This window comes from Apostichopus japonicus, chromosome 7 (genome assembly GCF_037975245.1).
Source record: "Apostichopus japonicus isolate 1M-3 chromosome 7, ASM3797524v1, whole genome shotgun sequence".
In the NCBI taxonomy this organism is placed as follows: domain Eukaryota; kingdom Metazoa; phylum Echinodermata; class Holothuroidea; order Aspidochirotida; family Stichopodidae; genus Apostichopus; species Apostichopus japonicus.
In genome coordinates, this window is record NC_092567.1 from 6,458,063 (window position 1) to 6,479,722 (window position 21,660).

Genomic DNA, 21,660 nt, shown 5'->3' on the forward strand with positions numbered 1-21,660 from the left:
TCTATCAAAATCAAACTATATATCTGTTGTAATTATACAAAAATCCACTCAGCCTAAAACGAAATAGTCCAAAATAACATACTAACATTCAATCTAAAAAATACACTTAAACAAATGTTGCATTCAAAATAAAAACCATTTCTCTTCACTGGCCTTAACAATATCATCATTTAACGACGCACTGTGGATTAAGCGTACGAGCACCCTGTAAAATAAAACGTTTGCATCACACGGAGAAGGACAAAACTATCTTCTGATTACCACAAAGTTACCGTAAGATGAACACTGTGGATTACGGTCAGGATAGTCAGAGTCAGGTTGTAGAATTATTTAGATCATCAATGTTTATTTGAGATTGGACAGGGCCGTCCTGACGTTCGTTAATTGTTGATGTTCACAATAATGAATATTCAAAGAACACACTGATATAGATATTAACATAAAGAGAGAGAAAGATGGAACCAGAGTACGGTGTAGCTTACTACTGTAAAATCTAATGCATTCATTAGGGGGAGATTGTGGTCGTTTTCATAACTGATTTGGTTTCGCTTAGCTTGTAAACACACCTAGGCTATACAAACACAGTACAAATGTAATTATAGCTTATACATTACTTAAATGATATAGTTATGCTAGGAGTACAAAGACAAACTTGTGTTTACGTACATAATTTAAAAACAGGACACGATAGAGATATTGCTCGTTATGGATATTTGGCGTATATGAATACAAACAATTATCCAGGTTAATCGGTCCTTAATCCAGCATTTTGAACGATAAACCTGCATTATCGGTAAAAAAAACCAGAATTAAAAATGATAAACTTATATTATTAACCTAGTTATCAGTGGGATTTGTAACCGATAATCTAATTTTATTGCCGGTAAGCTTTCATTTTCAGTTGAAAATTTTAGAGTACCGGTAAAAAAACAAAGACCGGCTTTGAGCAATAAACCATTTTTTCCCCGACGTAATAAAACTGGAATATATCATTAGTGGGCATTTGCTTTGCCATTCACGTGATTCAGGAGTAATTTCGACATGCGAGTAGATTAGCACGCGGTAAGATTAGCATAACAATACGCGTAAAACCCCATTCTGAATGAGAAGAAAACCGCAGGTGGCTTTAGCTTTGTTTAGCATTCCATGGACAGATGTTATGTTACTAGTCATTGTAATGTATTATAGCTTGAATACGCTTGTTGCTTATGCATAAAATCCAACTTAAGCAATTGAACGAACATGGAAGCGGGTGATAGTGTAACCATTTAGTGAAATAATATTTACTTTTAATACGTTATTATAAAAGACATTGCAACCTTCTCACCATGCTCTATATCTATGGAAATGTTTGTGCAAATTATTCTCGTTGGATCAATATCACAGGATTTTACCTTGTAAATATTTCGCAATGATTTTGTAATACAAAATGATGTACCATGAAATCAGGATCAATAGTTTTTAGAGACCTAAACATCTTTTCGAGGGCTGAAAATATGATTCTTTATGAAGAAGTATCTAATTTTTCGAGAGGATCAGTTTGCTTTAATACCGAGATACACTTTAAAATATAGCATAACGATAGTTCCTTTCAGATGGTGAACTTCGTACGTAGTTTTACCCTTCCTGACTTCGCGAAAGCTTTTGGGGATAAATAGATATTGGATGTCAAAGTATTGAAAAATATATTTCCGTTGATCTCATCTCATGTGAGTAGACATTCCAATGAAAATCTTTGTTAATATTGGTAATCTCCAATAAACGGTACTAGGATAAACACCAACAGTAATTAACCTCTCAAAGACCTAGGTTATCATCACATCATTAACCAGAAACACAAGACAGAATTAATTAACTTTTTAATTAGTACATAATTTGCTGCAAAAAAAGAAGCAACTTCTCATGACCTCTTCTGTAATTAATTTTGAAAAATAAATAAATTAAAATAAAGGCTTAACAAGTAACAGTCTAATCATTTGTATGGTTAAAAATGTTGTTTTGAGCATCCTCCGATGGTCAATCACCACCAAAGCCAAAAATGAAAATTATAATAGGGTGAATTATGTAAAGACAATAGTCCTTGACATTCTTGATAGAGACGAATTATTTAGTGCAGTCATTGTCTATCATTTGTGTTGAATACACAGGAACCAGAAAAATACAAACTCACCTGTGACTGATTCCTTTTCGTAATTTAATTATACATCATTTCCAGTGTAAGAAGATCGTTTCTTGGAAAATAAATCAGAGCCAAACTTTACTTGGTATTACAAACGATTTTAGCTAAGTATCAAACGAACTATGTCCCGCTAATGCGTCAATTAATCGCCGTTCATTGTGTTGCGTAATTCAACGGCGTTCTAGTACCTTCCGTTAAAAAATCGGTGTAATTGGGAATTGGGAATTCCCAAGTTTATATTCTTTAGTACCATCATAAAATAATTTATGAAATATTTCCCTTTACTGGGATTAAACATCAAACATTAACGCATGCGCGAATTGAAGACATCCTAATTTTTGCACATGTAACTTCTTAACAATTTGACATTCTGGTATAATATGAACGAATCATCGATAATATGACGTTGTTAAAATATTTAACTAATCCGAAAATCAGTAGCAGAGAGATTTCTATCAACAGTGTTCCATCAGCGTTATGTATAAACAGAACATACATGCATAAGGGTAGCTAAGTTCCCGTAATCCAATATAGGCTTTCATAGGCTTGTAGTTGACAGTGGTACTTGTCGAACGTTTATTTCCAGTTTGATGATGACATCAGTTTAGTGATTAAGCCATGTTAAGTTTAATTTATTTAATTTTCCTTTTACATCATATCATAATTATTGTTAAAAATCAGCTCGTGGTGCAAGATAAATCGGCCGTATTTTCACAGCGTTGTAAATCTACGGAAAGTTCATTCGAAGTCTTCTCGCTGGTACCTCGGCTCAATTTCTCTAACGTTATTCAATATTATGACGGCTATTGCGAGCTCATCACCGAGATGAGTGCTTTAGGTTTGAGAACGTGACTGCTGATGGAAGAGGATTGTATAGCTATCAATGGTATCAGTTTGACGTCATATTATCCGCATATTTCTTCGCTTCTTCGCATCTGTGCTTTCCGAATTCTTCTTTACTGGATGAACTTCGTACGTATTTTGTTTAACTTTGGATATTTCTTGATAAATTCGCGACACTATAGAATGTTCGTCAAACCACTGTCCCATTGACCTCCTAATTATGAAAGTACACTCGTTAACTAAATTACTTAAAAACAGTCATTGACTAAAGACTTCATACTTGAAAGAAAGTGTTACTTTTTGAACTTTTCAATTCTAATCCTAAATAGCGTAGGGTTAATTGTGGACTAGTACATGGTATTGTCCAATAGACCTATATTGGTTGTAAGTAAAGTTTAACGACACTTTTACTACTTTTACTACTAAAGATAAAGTTTTTTTCCTCGGGTGGTTATTACAGCCAACACTGTGCCAAAACGAAGTTCATAATACTCCATAGATGTAATAGCTATAATTAGATGTGTTATTGATGGTGTCATTATAAACACTAACGGAATAACGTAGGCGCATTTGCCACAAACATTGTCAAAGAAACGTGATATTATTCCATCCGCTGATGCGTGAGTAGTTTTGCAATGAAGCTATGTTGGATTTTATTTTATTAACATAGTCTTTTATACGCAAAATATCATTCAATTAACAGATTAGTGTTTCGAATAGAGGAGGTGATTGACGCATTACAGTACCGGAAAGGATGAAATTACACAAAGAGTGTAAGAGTACTACAAGATTAATGTATGTCGTCCAGTTACAGAGATGTTGAAAACCGACAAGTCATAATCATGGACGTTAAATATGAATCTAAGAATAACACGATAAAACAAACCCAAATACAGTTAGTAAATGTTTTCAAGAAGTGAATTCGGATGATATAATTACATTAATGGAATCTAGTGGGGTGGAGAGGGGGTACAATGGTAGGCATAATTGCTCCATAAGAGCCTTTCTGCTTTATATAGTTTCAACTTTCAAAACTGTTAGCGTATACTTGTCAACGCTATAAATCGGCATGTTACCTGTGTCTTATTCCGCCTAAAGTGTTGGATATTCTTAATATTGGTCGCTGTTTCAATGATATCTTTTTCTATCCAAACTGTACATGGTGTAAACCACTTAAATACCACTGCTGTTAGTATAGGTTTTATTTTATAACATTTTATATATTTAGTTTTGAGAAATGACAGTTTAAACAGCTGACGTCATCAATAAAAGTGACTGGATTATACAATCTAACACGGAGCAAATTATGTTAGTCTTTCGAATGCAACACAAAACTTACAGTAACGGGCAAAATAGAATTTACAGCCTTAAATAACATGTTAATCAGTAAAATACATTGTCACGCATAAATTGAAACTTATCCAAAGAGTGTTGAAAATTATCTAATTTATTTATACAGAATTTAAATAAAATATCCCAAAAAGACAGAAAAGGAAAAGATAAGAAAGAACTCCAAAAAAAGTGTAAACAATATTTAAAGTATTACAAATTATCAATTCGTTTGCTCTGGTAACTTCAAATTACAAAGAACCATTTAAACTACCAATGACGTCATCCATCAATCACTACGTCATCAATAAATATGATCATCTTTCTCATGGACGTCAATTGGTTAAAATCACAACCAATGTAATATAACAATGTTAACTAATACACAATGATGTCAATTTGTTTTTAATCTGTATATATCACGTACACTCGATAATTAAGAGGGCCTATTTTACTTGTATTGTGCTTTATTTCCTTTATTTCCTATTTTCGACTTTAAGATGGGAAATTTAAATAAAGTATTTCGACTTAGTACCTTAGCATATTGGTGTTGTATTTCATAATTCGACTTATTCCTCATGATATCGCCTTAATACCTCATTAGTTCAACTATTTTATCTCAGAATATCAACGTTTCTTGATTATATTGGTATTAGATACAACGGGGGTAAAGAAAGGACCACATGGATGAACTGTCAACATTTCGACTTAGTATGTCGAAAAACTAACCGATAATGAAATATGTAAGAACAAGTTCTACATTGATATAGTGGCTTAAAGTAATTAATCTACTTGATATGGGCCCCAGATGGTATGGTTGTTCTTATGCATATCTCTGGTATGAAAATGAAACTTGTGAGCAACATATTTAACAGGGCGGGCACAATGATTTAATGTGAGAGCAATTGCCTACCCAGTTAGTATGTTATTTACTTCGCTGGTGTCAGGTTCTGACCAAGTCATGTATATTACACATTATAGTATACACCTCGGTCTACCTAAGAGATTTGTGTTAACACAATCATATGTCCGCTACGAGCTATAATCTTGTCATGCTTTATTCTCTGTTTTGAAAAACATAAATGGTCTTGTCTAATTTATTAATTCCTGATGTACTTTTCGTGACATGTTAGATTTATTTTGCTCTAACGGAGGAGGATGGTACGCCCGATTGAAAAATATTGATAGGCGTGGGATGCAGGGGGTGTGGGGGGGGGGTGGTTTCATTTAAAAATTATTTGATCAATCTATACCGCAAATTTTGTGGAGGATTTCAGAACGTAGTATAAGACCCTACTGTACCATAAACTGCAATTGTTAAGAATAGATACAAGAAGAGTGAATGTAAATTGCTATTTCATTTGAAATAGTGTTTCTTACATACTAGACAGTACCGAGTAGTCGGAGGTTTTTTACACGTTTATTTTCACACGTGGTTCAACAGTACCACGGTTAAAACCATAAAGTAAAAATACCAAAACATTAATATACAAACATTGGTGAACCAAACACATGAATTTGTACAAGTCAATGATAACATAATACAGAATAAGGTTTCCTCTTATAAATAATGCACAAAGGGAAGAAGTATAGCAAATAACATTTGGTACCATGAAACTCAAAGCATAGAGTAAGCTTAACAACAATTACCTCCTTAATAATAATAACGCTCAACTTACCATCGCTGACGGGCAAAACTAGCCGCACGACAAACTGCGACATACAGAGGCATTCAGGGGTTTACTGCGGCTTTTGGGGGTTTACGGCGGCTTTCTGGAGAATCATAGAATACCAATAAAAATAATAACCTCTCGAGAGATACTCCACGAAGATGATACTTTAACTCGAGATACTCTTACAAATAAGCAACGCAATCAATACACGAAAAGGCAACAAAGACGGTACAAAGCATATAGCAAAATCACATGAAAAGCAAATCTCAAGAATGCAATATTAAAGAAGTATACAATTAGGATATCTATCCCTTTAATGCCTTTATAAAACATATATAGGAAACATATTACTAAGGATTTCACTATGAGAGCACATGCGACGCCACCCTGCACCATGAGAGGAATGAAGCATTTTACTACGTAAAAATCACATAATACTTAAATATTCATCGATTACGTAAGTATGCGAAGCAAGGAGGCGGGTGTAAAAGGTCACACCCTAGCCACCTAAACACCATTGGGCTAGGGCAGCATTGACCTTTGTCCGACTTCGACCAATCGCAAATTTCCTTTTAACCACGCTTAGGAAATACCCCACATCGGCAACATGACATTGATCATTATGATGTTGCTTCCTTAAAAATTTTCATCAATAATTAATCCTAAGTATTTTGTTAAATGTGATATAAAAATATGAAATACATCAAGTGAAAAATATCGTAACATTAATGACTATCATTACGAGCAAGGAAATTGTGTTGCTGGTTTGCTAAATATGTAAAATTAACTTGCTAGCGTCAAACTGCATCAATATATTAACTAAACTATGACTCTTTATAGATTTTTTTTTTTTATATTTGTCTATTATCTTTATTTCCCCCAGGAGGGTGGTATTGCCAGGGTCGTAGTAGCCTTCCAGTAAAGTCATCTTCGCCTTCTCTTAGTTTGGACTTTTCTTTCGGAAAAGCTTCCATTCTGAAAATAATTTGCTTGTCTTTTCTTACGTTTACTGCATTGATTAAAATACTGTTTATGTCTGTTTATCATCCGGAATGATTCTGCTAACAAGCAAGATTTACGACTCGATAAGGTTTGCTCCCCTCCTAACCAAGTAAATAATTTGGTATTTTAAAGAAACTATTGCCAATGAGACTATAGCTTTGACCATTAATTCTGGTTAAAAGAGTAATATAGTACGGTCGGATTCGTTTAATACGGCAACATACGGAAACGTTGTACTCAAAGTCGAAGTCCTCTTTGTACATACCCTTTGGCCAGCAACGGCAAATCGTTATTTCCCATAAGGTTGCCTTTACAAACATCGCAGAGTCTGTATCGTTTGTAATTTTTTAACAAAAACAATCTACAGGGTAGATTAAAATTATCAAATGAACATTAAAATTCCGCTTGGTAATATGAAATTAGTAAATGTTAATAATTTTATGTAGTTAACATGTTGTTAAATGTTGTATAAATAACTGCTGACACGGCAGAAGACGCATGGGGAACAAACGTATGTATTATAAATAGGGTTAATTCGACTTCTAAACACATATATTACATGCCAACCTTACGTTTTACCAGATGAATCCCTCTGTCAAATCTAACGAGGTACAGGTACGACCCTTGCAATGTCATCTGCGAATTTATAACGTAACACGTCCGGAGACTGTGCAATCTAAGTTCTTCAATACCGCCCTCATTTCCATTTGGTTAACATTTCATAAACAATATAAAAACCACAGGGTGTCACATTGTAAGGATAGGTGGAAGTCACAGATAACAGTGTCTAACAGCTAAAGGTTTACCTTTTTAAATAGAAATACACCCTCCTCTTTTCATGATTGATATTGTTAGAAACTTTTGAGAAAATGGGTTGCACTCAAGTCAATCTCACACCTCCCACTATCCATAAAGTTTGCTCCCCCCCCCCTCCCCTTCCTCGATACCGCCATATTCTGCCATTGCTTACAAGAGTAGTACTCCAAAGTCCTGAAAGTCAAAGACATAACATAACATATCGAGGGTAGTTTACACATATTCTGTTTGAAATCTTCCTTTACAGCAGGGAATAATCACGCTTTACTTCTGAAGGAGCCGGCGAGTTGTAGTCACGTCAAATGATTTTTATCGAGTTGACAATGCACATACTCATCTTTATAAAATTTGGCCAAGATATGAATAGAGCGTATACTTGACAACTCTGTCAAAATCATATCTTTGACTTGTTGCCAAGTTACTTGAAACAGCAAACTCGATTTGTTTTATCAGTTTCGTCAAGCGGTAACGTTAGCGTAACTCGTCAGCTCAACAAAAATAAACAACTTTAAAGTGTTTTGCAGAACTCGCCTGTCCCTTCAGAACCACTGTAGATTTGTCACCAGTGTCGTAAATATATGAGATTAGATGCGGCGGATATTGCATATTGTCAAAGCATTCTTACATGCACGCTACGATAACGTGATCTGTATTTTTGAAAATCTACTTAACTTTTTTTGACCGGAGTCTCTGACGAGAAAAGTATGTTTTGTCATGACGAGTAATTCCAGTAATCACCCGCTGGTTATTGAATTTCCAAATAGTCTGAAAAGTTGCATTGCGGGGCCAGGGCGCGACTTTTTTCCCGAAAGGTTTGCAAATACGGAGTTTTCATTTAATCAGATTGCTCTGAACGTCAGCATCAATAATGACCATCACTTGATAGACAGTTGGAAGACAAACACTGAATCAGAGGAATGATAAGGTCCATGGGTCTTAAATGTCAAAACATGAATGAGTTCATTGATGTCACTGAAACATGATGCTTAGGCTGAACAGATAAAATGTTGTTGCTGATTGTCCTATGACACCTAGTTAAGTCTACTTACGGGGTTGCCTTCTAAACGCCCTAACTTTACCTTTAATGCTTGGATCACATGTTGACCTTTCTTATGATACATACGCTACATTGCAAGATTCGTGAGTCGTTCTATTGAAATCGGAATTCCTTCGTGCAATGGATACACTAAAATCACAAGTCTTAAATGAATATACTCAAACATGACAGCAGCAATAGTTTGAATTGATACAATACGTAAGTGTATTGCGCGACTAGATTAGGACTACAGTAAGTCTGCAATTTTCCTGTCTAAAATTTGGGAAATGGTTTGCGAATAATCAATGCTTAATTTACACAACTTTTCTGTTAAATCATATGTATCTCCATTGAGTTAGATCATATATAGTGGAATATATTGAATATATACAGTACATATAGGACTGAACAGGATAGGTCGAAGCTCAAGTGAGGTGTGAAGAATGCTGGGTAACCGACATCAATGACTGGTATCCTTGGAAGAATTGATTTTGGTGGAGAGGAAGTTGGTCCTTCTTGCTGAGTCAAAGTATAGACACAAGCTACTAATAATCAATCCTGCCATCTCGACAAAAGCTCTGACCAATTTTAAGAAGTGGTTCCAGAAGGGGATGGGAGTGGGGTGGGGGGGGGGGTAAAAACTGAATTGTTTTTGCATCACAACACAGTTCTCAAATGTCCATACTGTATAGTGTGCAGTATGGTATACTACCGTCACTGCACTGTGTACATAGTTTTAATACATATAGGCCTACAGCGCATGTGTGATGCACCCTGTACAAAACTGTTACGTGCATTGTACTTTGTGATCGATAAATGCCTTCACAGAAAACTTCGATCAAACATGGATATAGTAGATCATACAATCTAACAAACTAGTGTGCTAAATATGTCTAAACCAATTCCAAAGATATCTACATATACTTACGAAAAGATTCGGGATATTTTGAACGGTTAAGCCTTCGTTGCAACGAACTGATTCAGACATTTTGCTTACCGCGAAGTACCAGGTTTCTATGGTGATGACAAAACTTCCGACCAATCATGAGCGAATATTTACACACAATTGCAAACCTGTTTGGGACAAAAAAAAAACTCGACCTTGGTACGTTCCCATCCAGTTTTGTTGAAACTGGTTAAGAAAAGGCCTGAACCTTTCCATTTTTGTAATGTCGTTTTGTTGTTAAATTTAGAAATATGTCATTTGAAAGTACCTCTTTTGTATACCCCCCTCCCCCTTCGCAATCCCTGCCAAAAAAAAGATTATCGTAAATGAATGTGGTTTGTATTTGGGCATACATGGTAAAATGACACACTTTTGTAAGATATTCATGCATTTCACTTGAAAAGAAGAGGATACGATATAAGGCATAAAGCATATATTGCAAACATATTTATTCTTGTATGAGAAATGATATATAAGAGATGTATTAGGGTATGAATGTATCTATTTGAGTTCCACGTTGAAATGGTTTCGTTTGTTACATCACGATTGTAAGTCCATGATCCCGTCCGGATCGAATTTCGATGAAGGTCATTATATTAAAATATCGACTTCTGAAATCAACTGCTGCTGTTACTATGGTAACATTGGACGTGGTTTATAACCAGGAGCATACTATTTTCATGACAGTTCGGTGAAAGGGTGTTGTGTGGATTGGAAGTAGATCTTGGTGGGAACATTTGTGTGAAGGTGAGGTAAACTGTCATCATTGTCGGTTTTTGAATACATAAATAAAAACACACACACATCGTGTATCATAGTACACTATCCCGTACGATACGTCAAAGAAGAGGCTTATGAAAGTCTCGAATTATTTTGTTCGAATTGAATTTTATTCACCATCACGGGACCATGTTGAAGTTATCAGCTCTTTACATCTGTTATTTTAAGTTAGAATAGTAGAATGTCTTAATGAGATTCCTCAATGCGGTTTCATAATACGCTACATACACTTCTTCTTTTTTGACCAAACTGAGAAGACGGAATCTGGTCTAGAGGTAAAAACGATAAAGTATTGTTTAGCAGTAAGTGAGCATCAAATGACGTATAAAAGTATTAAGGCGCAGAGCATGACAATATATCAATAAACAAACCAAATGTAGTGTAATGACTGAGGCGCTTCAGGTAACAAATGTATACGATTTTAACCCGTTTCTTAAGGTTGTAATTTGAAATCGGTCACCTGATATATCCCATGTACATTGAATGAGGAATTATCCCTGACTAACAATCATAGTCAGTTATGAGCATGAACTTCATTTAACCATTTTCATCAGAAGATGTCACCATGAAGTAAAAATAAACGACCGTTTGCAATCTTCGTTGAAGGGTTGTTTAATAAATAACGCACTGTACATACAACACTGTTAATGTTGGATTCATTACCGAGATCAAGAAGATCTCAAACATGTCACATAGTCCTGTATTTTACAAAAAGTAAAACAAGAAACGTTTTCAAGGCGAATATTGATCACATTAAAGACATATGCGCATGAGCATGAATTAACATGTTTCAATAAAATAATTAACCGGTTAACCGTCAAAATTTAACCGGTCTGGTCTTATTTTACCTCGTAGTTGCAGACTTAGGAAAGATTGAAAACAGGTAGCCTACGAGGCTAAGATAATAAGGAAAAAGTTATCGTGATCCGGAACAAGGTAGAAAACAAAAACATTTCTATATTACGGAGTTCTATTTTTTCTGTCTCTGTTCAGACTCGTAAAACCGTATATTGTTCACGCGTCTTCTGTGTTTGGATATTTGAGAAGGTCGACGAAATTTCAAATTCGAATAGAATCTGTCAAAGTTCTCGCAAACTGCCGTTAACTTATGACAAATCTAGAAGATTGTGTCAGTTGTAACGAAAGTTTAATTGAATTGCATTTTTCATAATGTGATCGTGGAGCAAACTCTGACATTTCAGAATTAATAGCGTGACCATTCCGCATTAAAAGGTCTAGCGCCCTCGAAAACGAAAGTTTTCGACAGCCTCTTCCCTTCAATTTAGTCGGACTTTCATCATAATTATTTGGGAGTAGCTTAGTGATCTACTCAAACCATTCACGATCTGTTTTTTTTTCTTTGATAATAATATATCAAAAAGCGTTAAAATATCATTCATTATTACTAACTGATCAGTTCTAGATGATCCTAACAAGAACATAAAATGTGTTCAATTAATTGCTGATCAGTTTTGCCTTGGTTTGTCTAATAAATCCAATTTAAAACAAGATATTTTACTTTAATATTACATTAATCAGATGCTCATTAGTAAGTACGACTTGAAGAAGTTTTACCGTATCGGTATCTGTGTTTTTCAATTGCGGGAGAGATTTGGTGTTTCCAAGGTCCTTTTGTTTGTATCTGTAATTGAAAGTTGTGCCAAGCACTAGTAAACTTAAAATAAAAAAAAAACTGGTAAAGTATTGTCAAGAAGCTATTTTCTAGTGTTGTAGTACTCGAAAAGCACCCGGCATTCGATTGGCATTCAAACATCTGTCTCCAAATGATCGGTACTCGCACTAGGTGAACAGTACTTGGTACTCATTCTTTCGCACCCGCACTCTGATGCTTAAGTACTCGATTCAAAGTGCTTGATACTCGTTCGTGACGAGTTATTTAAAACAAACAGTTTCGTAATACTGACGTTACAGTAGGTAGTTATTATAAGTTATCGATGATTTTTATTACTCTGTTATGTCACCGTAATCCTGTGTTTCTACTGCAGCAGAATAGCCGACTATATTACCAAGTACAGTACATATAGCATAAACAAAGAAAGCATAAGTGATGTATATATGTTTGTAACATATACCAATTTATAGCATGTTTGTAGTATTAACATGGCACTTGCACCCCTATTGAACCATCATTTTAAGACATTTTACATTTGAAAATTTGTCAAACAATGACAAGACACGGGCATTGTCTTCATATTCGACTGGTATAGCATTTACATATAATTACCACCGGGAAGGGTTATAAATATTAGGTTTCTCTAAAATATTAAGAAATCAAAAGTACTCGTATGAAATAGTATAATTCGTGTTCGGTACTGAATACTGTATATAGAATACTGTACTCGAAAACTGGCACTCGGTGCTCGGATCCTAACAAGCCAGTCATCGGGCTAGGATACCTATATGTTACTAACAATAATCTACAAAAGGATTCAAGTCATTCTGTTTGTATAAACTTTACAGAAAAGCAAAGAAAAAACTGAAGGGCTTCATTCCATTTGGGGGGGGGGCAAGATATTAAGATTGTGTACATTTCTGTTGGCTTTAATTAAGACCCCGGTCCCACGTCCCACCATAGTAAACGAATTACGGTAGCGGTCACACGTACTCACACGACGTTTTACGATATTAGGACGATCGTTATTCGCAGCCACATGCATCAGTGAGTTAATTATGCTTTTGCAACGCTATCAGTTGCGTTGGGTCGGTCAAGGGTCACGGTTTTGACGATGTTTCGCGGGGTTCTTAGATGTAAGTAGTAGATGATGGCGATGGAAGCTCAATGTGCCGTAGCGCTTTCATTGATTATTATGAGATTTGTATTACGAAGGAGGCGTCACATATTGGAAGAGGCATTCCTGCAAAGACAAGAAGCCGCTGGTCGCCGACCTAGAGATTGTAGACGCATATTTATTCGTAATACACAGCGAAATATTATGGATATGAAAGCCCAGCACGCACTGCTCACGCTAATGCGTACGCGTCCTTTCGTATCCCTCTTTCGCCATCATTTCCGCACACTTCCTAAACACCTCCTTATTCCTGACGGGGTTTTTCACCATACTCTGTATATACTCCCCCCAAAATTATATCAATTAGTGTCAGGACTTCTTGTTCCTCCCAGGTTTTAACGCGAGTAGTGGCCGCCATTGGGAGTTGCCTTTGAGTGTCGAATTGTTCGGAGTATTGATTGTTGTGTTGTTTTGTGGTAGAAACCGTACGTGTGTATGTACAGTACATGTAATAGTGTACAGTATGTAGTGCAGTGAAGGTTGGTTTTGTTTACATCGTATGTATCTAGGCACGCGTCGCTATGTCAAGGGATTGAAATCGGGAATAATTAGTTAACGGAATAGATGTAAATGTTGCAGATTGAAATTTGAGAATTTTTAATCTGAATTTTTTTTTTTAAGCACCGTTATTGATGAAAGAATTATCCCTCACAATGAAAATTACATAAGTAATGCTATAACTGAAACATCACCTTTGACGATGTCATAGAAGGATTTGTCTGAAGTACAGTCTAAGCTGATTTACAGATACGACTGTCTGGTATAACAGACAACACATGTTCATATAGTATATATCGCTGTAGGTATTCCGTTGCAGTCGCTACGGACTAAGATGTTTGTTTACATGGATGAAAGTGCTACACTCTTAAAACGTTGGGCAAAAATTTGTTGGGTAGAGATGTTTTAAGAAAATGTTGGTTAATTCTTTAACCATTATGGGTAAAATGGTGTTGGAAACATTTATCCAACGTTTATCCTGTATATATACGAGTCCATTTGCCCAACGTCTGGGCAATGTTCCCGCCAAAATGTTGTCGTACAATTCGCACTGCAATGTGATCATTGCGTACGTACATCCGTATACTAACTACGCTGGCGTACTAGTGAAGGCATGTTGCGCGCTGCGACGTGATAACAGCACACTTCTACTAGATACGGTACATACGATCGAATTGCAATAGAATATTCTTGAGTATATTCATGAGTATATTTTGAATTATGTCTTTCTCGTCGCCGGTTGATGATGGTGATGTGTTGACACTTTCAACGAAGTTGGGGGTAGAAGACTTGAAGGAATCATTTGAAGGTATAGTATAATGTATTCATACCCCCAACGGATTGGCTAGTATTACTTGGCCTAACCTAACGTTAGGATGTGTCCATCTACAGACTTGGAAATATCCAAACGTTAGGTCAACAGTATATATTGTGTTCGTAGCCCAGACTAGCCCGTGCGTAGGCCAGGCCTAACTCTGCTGCACAAGATAGAGCGCGCTTTGCGTGTACGTTAGGCTACGGAGGTATAGCGTTATGCTTGTGTTTGGCGTGGGATAAGTAATGTTGATGACACTTGACAGTCCTAGTCTCACATTTGTCAGTTTTCAGAACAAAGTTAAGAAAACTATTAAGATGTCACTAAGGATAGGCCTAACTTAGTCCACTTCATACTAGCTTGCAGAAAATTGTTTTGGAAAACTTAGTTTGAGTGTCATATATTTACTTAGGCCTACAGTACTATTACAAATATAGTTGTGTCATATATTACAAATATAACTTAAATAAATGCTAGTATTGCCTGGGCCATATATTGATCACATTTGTATAAATAAAATAGTTTCTCGTCCTAACTGTTCAGAAAAGTGAGGGTGCAGGCAATTAACCTACGGAGAGTGTGGTAAAAATTTGGGTAAATTGGTTGTTCAAATTTAAAAATTAAAAAAGGGAAGGAAATTGACCCAGTGGGCAAAAGGATGTAGGCAGGACAAGAACCTACTAATTTATACCTCGCCATAGTATTACAAATGTTTATTTTTATTGGGGGTCACAATATTCATAAATTTATGGTTTAAGTATAGATCCTACATCTGCAAAATTTCCACAAAATTGGTACAGTAGGCGTATCTGTAGGCCCGAGACTATGTGATCAGAAAGACAAGATATTGACATGTAAAAATATGTCTCCTCCTTCTATCATTTTCTTTTTCAGGTATAAATGAATTGAGTGATAAAACTTAAAGGGGCCTATGCTAAGGCTAGGTGTATGCATTTATCCACAATATTAAAACCATAATGAACTTTTGATGACCTCTTGGTTTGGTATACCAAGTTGTGTGGCATAATAAAAAAGTTGTTTGGTAATTTTGCATTGATATATTTCAATTTCCAATCCCAGTCGTGTCATACCAAAACTGTTATGCATGTTGATGTTTAAGTAGAGTCTAAGTATTTGGTTGAGGAAAAACTAGTAAGATTACTGTAATGTATGAATGTTCAAAGTTGCTACATGAAATTAATACTAAAATGGCATCATGGCCAAAAGGTTATTCTCAATCTGTTTAAAGTTGCAAGGTCACTTATTTTATGAATGTGAATTTACACCTATTATGAGAGAAATATCTTGTGCTTCATGTGACGGAAATTCCAGGTTCTCATAATTTGTCTAATCTGAAATCTGGTCAGAGATGCTGTTACAGTAGCTGTGTGTGTGTGCTCAGCAGTTACATTCTTTCTTGTCCTGTCTAACTAAGGTTAGTACTACTTAGTAAACAGGTGTCACATCCTGCATTGCATTTTCTTTGATTTGAAATGTCCCTGTCACAGATAGGAATAAATTACAGTCACAATCAGGAATAAATGGTACCTTTTCTTTTATACCTGTAGGAGGATGTTGCCATAGAAGAATACACAAAGGACTATCGATGTGGACATGACGCCACAGCCCTTTGTAGTGTGCAGAGGCACCCACCTAACACCATCCCAAGCCTATGTTATTCTCAAGAGACATGCTCTGCCACAACCATCCCTACTGAAAGCAATAGGTGTTTGCCTTAAAGGGTGTGAAGACTTGCTCAAAAAGAAACGTCTAATGCCGGTAATCTGACCTAGTTTCGAATGAGGTGTAACAGAAGTGTTAGGCACCACCATCGATCCCAGAAAATACACACACAGCTTGCTACCGTCGGTAATTAGACACTAGTATACAGTCAGTACATGCAGCTGTGGTCATTACCCACAGCAGTGTATAAACGATACAGCGATGGACATCTCAGATCCAGCTAAAGATAAAAACGTATCACGTTTTATTACTGTACTGTCTGCATTTTGTAGCGACACGAACAACATGTCACTTGCAAGCAACAAAAGTTAATTTTTCAGATGGCCGCACTCGGTTTGGGGCGAGTCTTTAATGCATAAGGCGGTGTATATTTTCGATATTGAATTCCAGCAACATTGCAAGCTGACATGGAAGTTTCTTCAAACCTTCATATACGAATTCTTGGACGCAAACATTTCAAGCAGCATCAGAGATCTTATGGCATTTATTTCTTCCAAGCAATGACTTTTCAGTGTACTGGATAGTTTAATCTGTTTGTTACAGTTTTTCTTCAAAAAAAAAGTTATGACTTACTTCTTGGATCCGAACCTTGCTGCTTTTACTCATTTCATTGGTTCAATAATTAAGTTGGTTTTTGTAACTTAAAATTCTTTTACTTCTTTGCATGTTATCATTTTTCATAAACATGCACTGACTGTATGTGTCTTTATGTGAAACTTTACTTACATATGACTTGAAATGTTTGTATACGTTTGCTTATAAAATTCATCCTATCATTTTTTTCGATAACATGTACACATTGATGTTGTTTGATCCTACTTATGACAGAGTTGAGGGTCTTTTTTAAGACAAATGTACAGATCTGACTATTCTTGAGAAGGGAAGCAGGCAAACAGAAATTTACACTTTAACTACTAGGGCTAGATTTCAAACAGTTTTGTGATTGTCATGCTGTTTCATGCTATATGCAATGTTTAACATTAAAATAAGTTTTATAATGAGAACTGGTTAGGGATTCATATTTGATATGTGTGAAAATTCCTAGGTGCCTGTGAAATATACAATCTTCGATATGTTTACAATGTGCATTGGCTTGAAGAATTAGGTAAACCTGCACCATCATTGACCTTTCCTTTTATTTCTGTAAATTTCATATCATTATACTTACAAATTGTGCTCAAATTACAACAATTGAGACATTAAAGACATATGAGAGGTTTGTTTGTGTGATACCATGTGTGTTCCATTCAAGTCAGTTTGCACTGTATAGGTAATATGTTTAAAAAAGAAGAATATGTTATAGCTGCACAAGACTGCTTATGTTGGAATTTAACCATTGATATATCATAAAAAGTCATCCTTTTCTAACATTGAGCCATATTTGTTTCCACTACTAGTTATATCTATATAATTATCATGATATAATTATGAGGACTTGCCATTTCCTGTTGAACTTCTTGCTTCTGTGCTCAAATTTCTTAGCACTTAATGGAGTGTGTAGTGAAAACAATCACCTATAACTGCTAAAAAAGGCTCAGCTGTAAACAACACTTGTTACAAATTGGTCAGTGGGCAAGAACCAAACAATGTTGTGTATGTTAAGGTTAATTCTATCCATGAAGAGAATAACTTGTAGTTTCATGATGAACTTGTAAGTCAATATTCATGTTCCAAGTCCTAAAGCAAATTTGCAAAGCATATATTGATACATTTTCATGATGAACATATTGACACAATATGATATAAAGTAAGTTAATAGATTACTGCAATCAACAATACCATGTTGCTAAATTTTGTGAAACCATTTTATGTGTTGTTAGTTCTAGTGAAGCTTTTTGAAGCTGTTTTCATCAATAAAATGAGAATTTAATACTATTTTATGTGTTAATATTTAAAAACCTTAGTGTACTTTTCATTCATCGACCAATATTGGGTAACAAATTGCCCAATTTAACTGTATCAATCAACCAACATTGGGTAAAATCACTCAAATAAAATTTGATTCATTATCCAATGTTGGGTATCAAATTACCCAACTAATGGTAACAATCAACCAACATTGAGTAAAAACATTCCAATACAATTTCATTCATTGACCAATCTTGGGCAACAAATTGACCAACTAACTTTATGGATTAACCAATAATGGGTAAAATAATTTACCCAACTACATGGTAAATGCATTACCCAACTGCTGTTGGGCAAACTTTGCCCATTTTTTGAGCGGTTACATATGTACCCAGTGTTGGTTGAAAGTTGGTCAATATTTTTACCCAACTTTTTAAGAGTGTACAGTATGCATAGCTATAGAGACTTCAAACTAGTCTTGGTGATTTTCTAACTTTAAGATATTGATATAAAATCTATATATTTTTTTTTATTAGATTTTTTTAAACTGTGACAGATCAGTGAGTTATGGGACATTAGTATGTAATACAGGTCACGGTAGGACAGCGTTAATCTAGCATAGATCTTCATTTTCCCCGACATTCTTGAAATGGGCGCAATGTTACATGTTGTCAAGTGTCTGCTTCCTGTCAGGCTCACAGTATACGTTAGAAATTCCTTTGAGGATATTACAAAGTTTCATCACAATTTTGACATCATCCTAAGCTTTGTATTTTTCAACTTTCTGTTGGTGCTAGAAAACTACTTTCCATATTTTATTATAACGCTGTCCCTACTCCTCTCTTTCAACGCCCTTTCGTCTGATTTGGAAACATATGTATGTGTTTCTAAAGCAGCCACATATGTTGTTGTATTATATTATTAATTTATACAAGAAACAAAACCGTAAATGTTTAGATAGATGTGTGGTTACTCATGTAATTATACCTCGCACTGTAGGACATTATTCTAATTCAGTAAACTTGAACCCAATTAAAGAAAATCGGTCATAAAAATCCATGTACTCCCTAATGATCGTAATGCCATACTTTCTCTGGTTTGATTTGTTATTTATAAATGAACATATCAAAGATGAAAAACAACTTTATGAGAGATTATAATGTGGGGGGGGGGGAGGGGGGCGGGCTAGGTTTCCATACTGAAGTAACGATAATAATATTTTGTTTTCAAACGACGAGGAGTTATTTGTCCAGGATGTTTGTATCGTACAATACAACGTATACGTCAGAAACCCTTACAAATAACTTAAGGTATGCTACAAATAACACGAGTTATGTACAAATAACATGAGGTATGGTAAAAATAACAGATGTATGGTACTGATAACTTGAGGTATGGTACATGAGATATGGTACAAAATACATGAGGTATGGTACACATAACATGAGGTATGCTACAGATAACAGATGTATGATACTAATAATTTGAGGAATGGTAAAATAGCATGAGGTATGGTATAAATACCATGAGGTATGGTATAATAACATGATGTATGATATTAATAACTTGATTTATGGTACATGAGGTATGGTACAAAATACATGAGGCATGGGACAAATAACATGAGGTATGGTACAAATAACATGAGGTATGGTACAAATAACATGAGGTATGGTAAAAATAAATGAAACTAAATTAAGTCTCCCTTCCACGCTCGTACTCCAGCAGTCTCGCCCTATTTCTAATTATTACTGTCCTTCTTTCTCTGCATGTAGACCCCTATATGCTCTCCTTATAGAAGTAATTGTCTTGTGAATCAATAAACATTATGAATGTTAAAGTAGAGAATATTCAGATACATCAATCCTTATAAACAAAATGAATCTATCGTGCTTGCAATGTCTCTCTTTCACACCATCTCAGTCAAAAATGTTTTATTGGTGAAAATATCGATGCATGCTTTTCATCTCTAAAATCTGTACGTTGTGACGTCACTGTACACAGTTATGCAACATTCAGTATATGTGACTCGATTCTAATAGTTTGAGTTGTAATGGGATTTGAGGGATGTCTATTGATTTTATTATTTATTTAGATGAATGTATATATACGTCACTGATATGAATGTGTGGGTCCAAGCAGGCTTATATATGAAGGACGGATCTCGGTTTGACTTGAAACTAAGAAACAAATGTATTGTTTTTGGGGGTAGGTTTCATCATTTTGATGTACTTTAATATGCAAGCAAAATTAAAGTAGATGTGACTACATTAAAAGGTCAACTTAAAGGTGTTAAATTTAAGAATTTTATTTAACTTTCAAGAAACGTATTTTTTTACCACCCTCTGTACGTACAGTACTATGAATAAGCAGCAGCGTTATGATACAACAAATGGCAACGGTGAATCTGAACTAATAATGGTTTAAAATATTTGCATTATTTCTTTTATTTTTTAATAACTTCAACACTGTGTATAACGTAGGGTCTTGAAGGAGCCTGGGCCAGATAGAGGCAGGGGTGGGGTGTTCAAAGTAACTGTAAATGTGGTTGAATTTTATACAATTACCAACCGGCAAATTAATAATTATATTCAAGCGCTGACAATAACAAAATACAACATCCAGGCCTTGTATCTTCATGTGGTTCCTATTTCTATTAGTACTATTTCAATCAGAGCCATTAATATGTCTGTATCTTATAGTATAAGAAACACTCTGATGTCCAATTATTCCTGATTCCGAGCCAAGTCCGTGACTACTTGGTTCGAGTATGGCATTCTCGAGTCCGAACAACGTTCTATAGAGTATATGAGCAACCCAAACCAAGTGACTCTCTGAAACACATTTGTGCAAGGTTTATTATAATTAGTGAAATGTTTAAGTTGTTAACATATCTATTTGATTATCCGATTGTGTCTCTTATTGTATATTTTTACCAGACAACTACATTTCCAAAACTTTGATGGATATCTTTACACTACTAACAATACGATAGAAACAGACCGTCTCAGACGAAGGGGGGGGGGTGTAACCAATGTGTTGCTTTGTTGACTAAGGTTTTGCTATTTCTGACCACGATATTCTGGGGTCTATCTTTAATTACTGCCCTCCTTTCCCTACTCGTCATCTTCTCTGTTGTCCATTGTATCCATCTGATCACCTCAGTGAGAAGTTGGTCTTTATGACGTCACTCAGTTTTGATGACGTCATTCGGGGGTTGATGACGGGTTTAAAACTAACAATGTCTTCCCTATAAAGCTGATGTTTATATTCATGTTATTCCGTGCATCTTACATTGACGAGTCTGTCTCCTTTATTGACTTTAGGGTGTTCAATGTAGATG

At 35.3% G+C, this 21,660-nt stretch overlaps 2 protein-coding genes across 4 annotated transcripts in view; one reads left to right on the plus strand and one right to left on the minus strand.

The window, feature by feature from the left end:
* The window catches only part of LOC139970046 (uncharacterized), a 320,960-nt gene that overhangs the window by 183,611 nt on the left and 115,689 nt on the right, over positions 1-21,660 (plus strand). The window lies entirely within an intron of this gene.
* LOC139970082 (uncharacterized) overlaps positions 1-21,660 on the minus strand; it is an 892,672-nt gene that overhangs the window by 154,100 nt on the left and 716,912 nt on the right. The gene's annotated exons all lie outside the window — the stretch shown is intronic.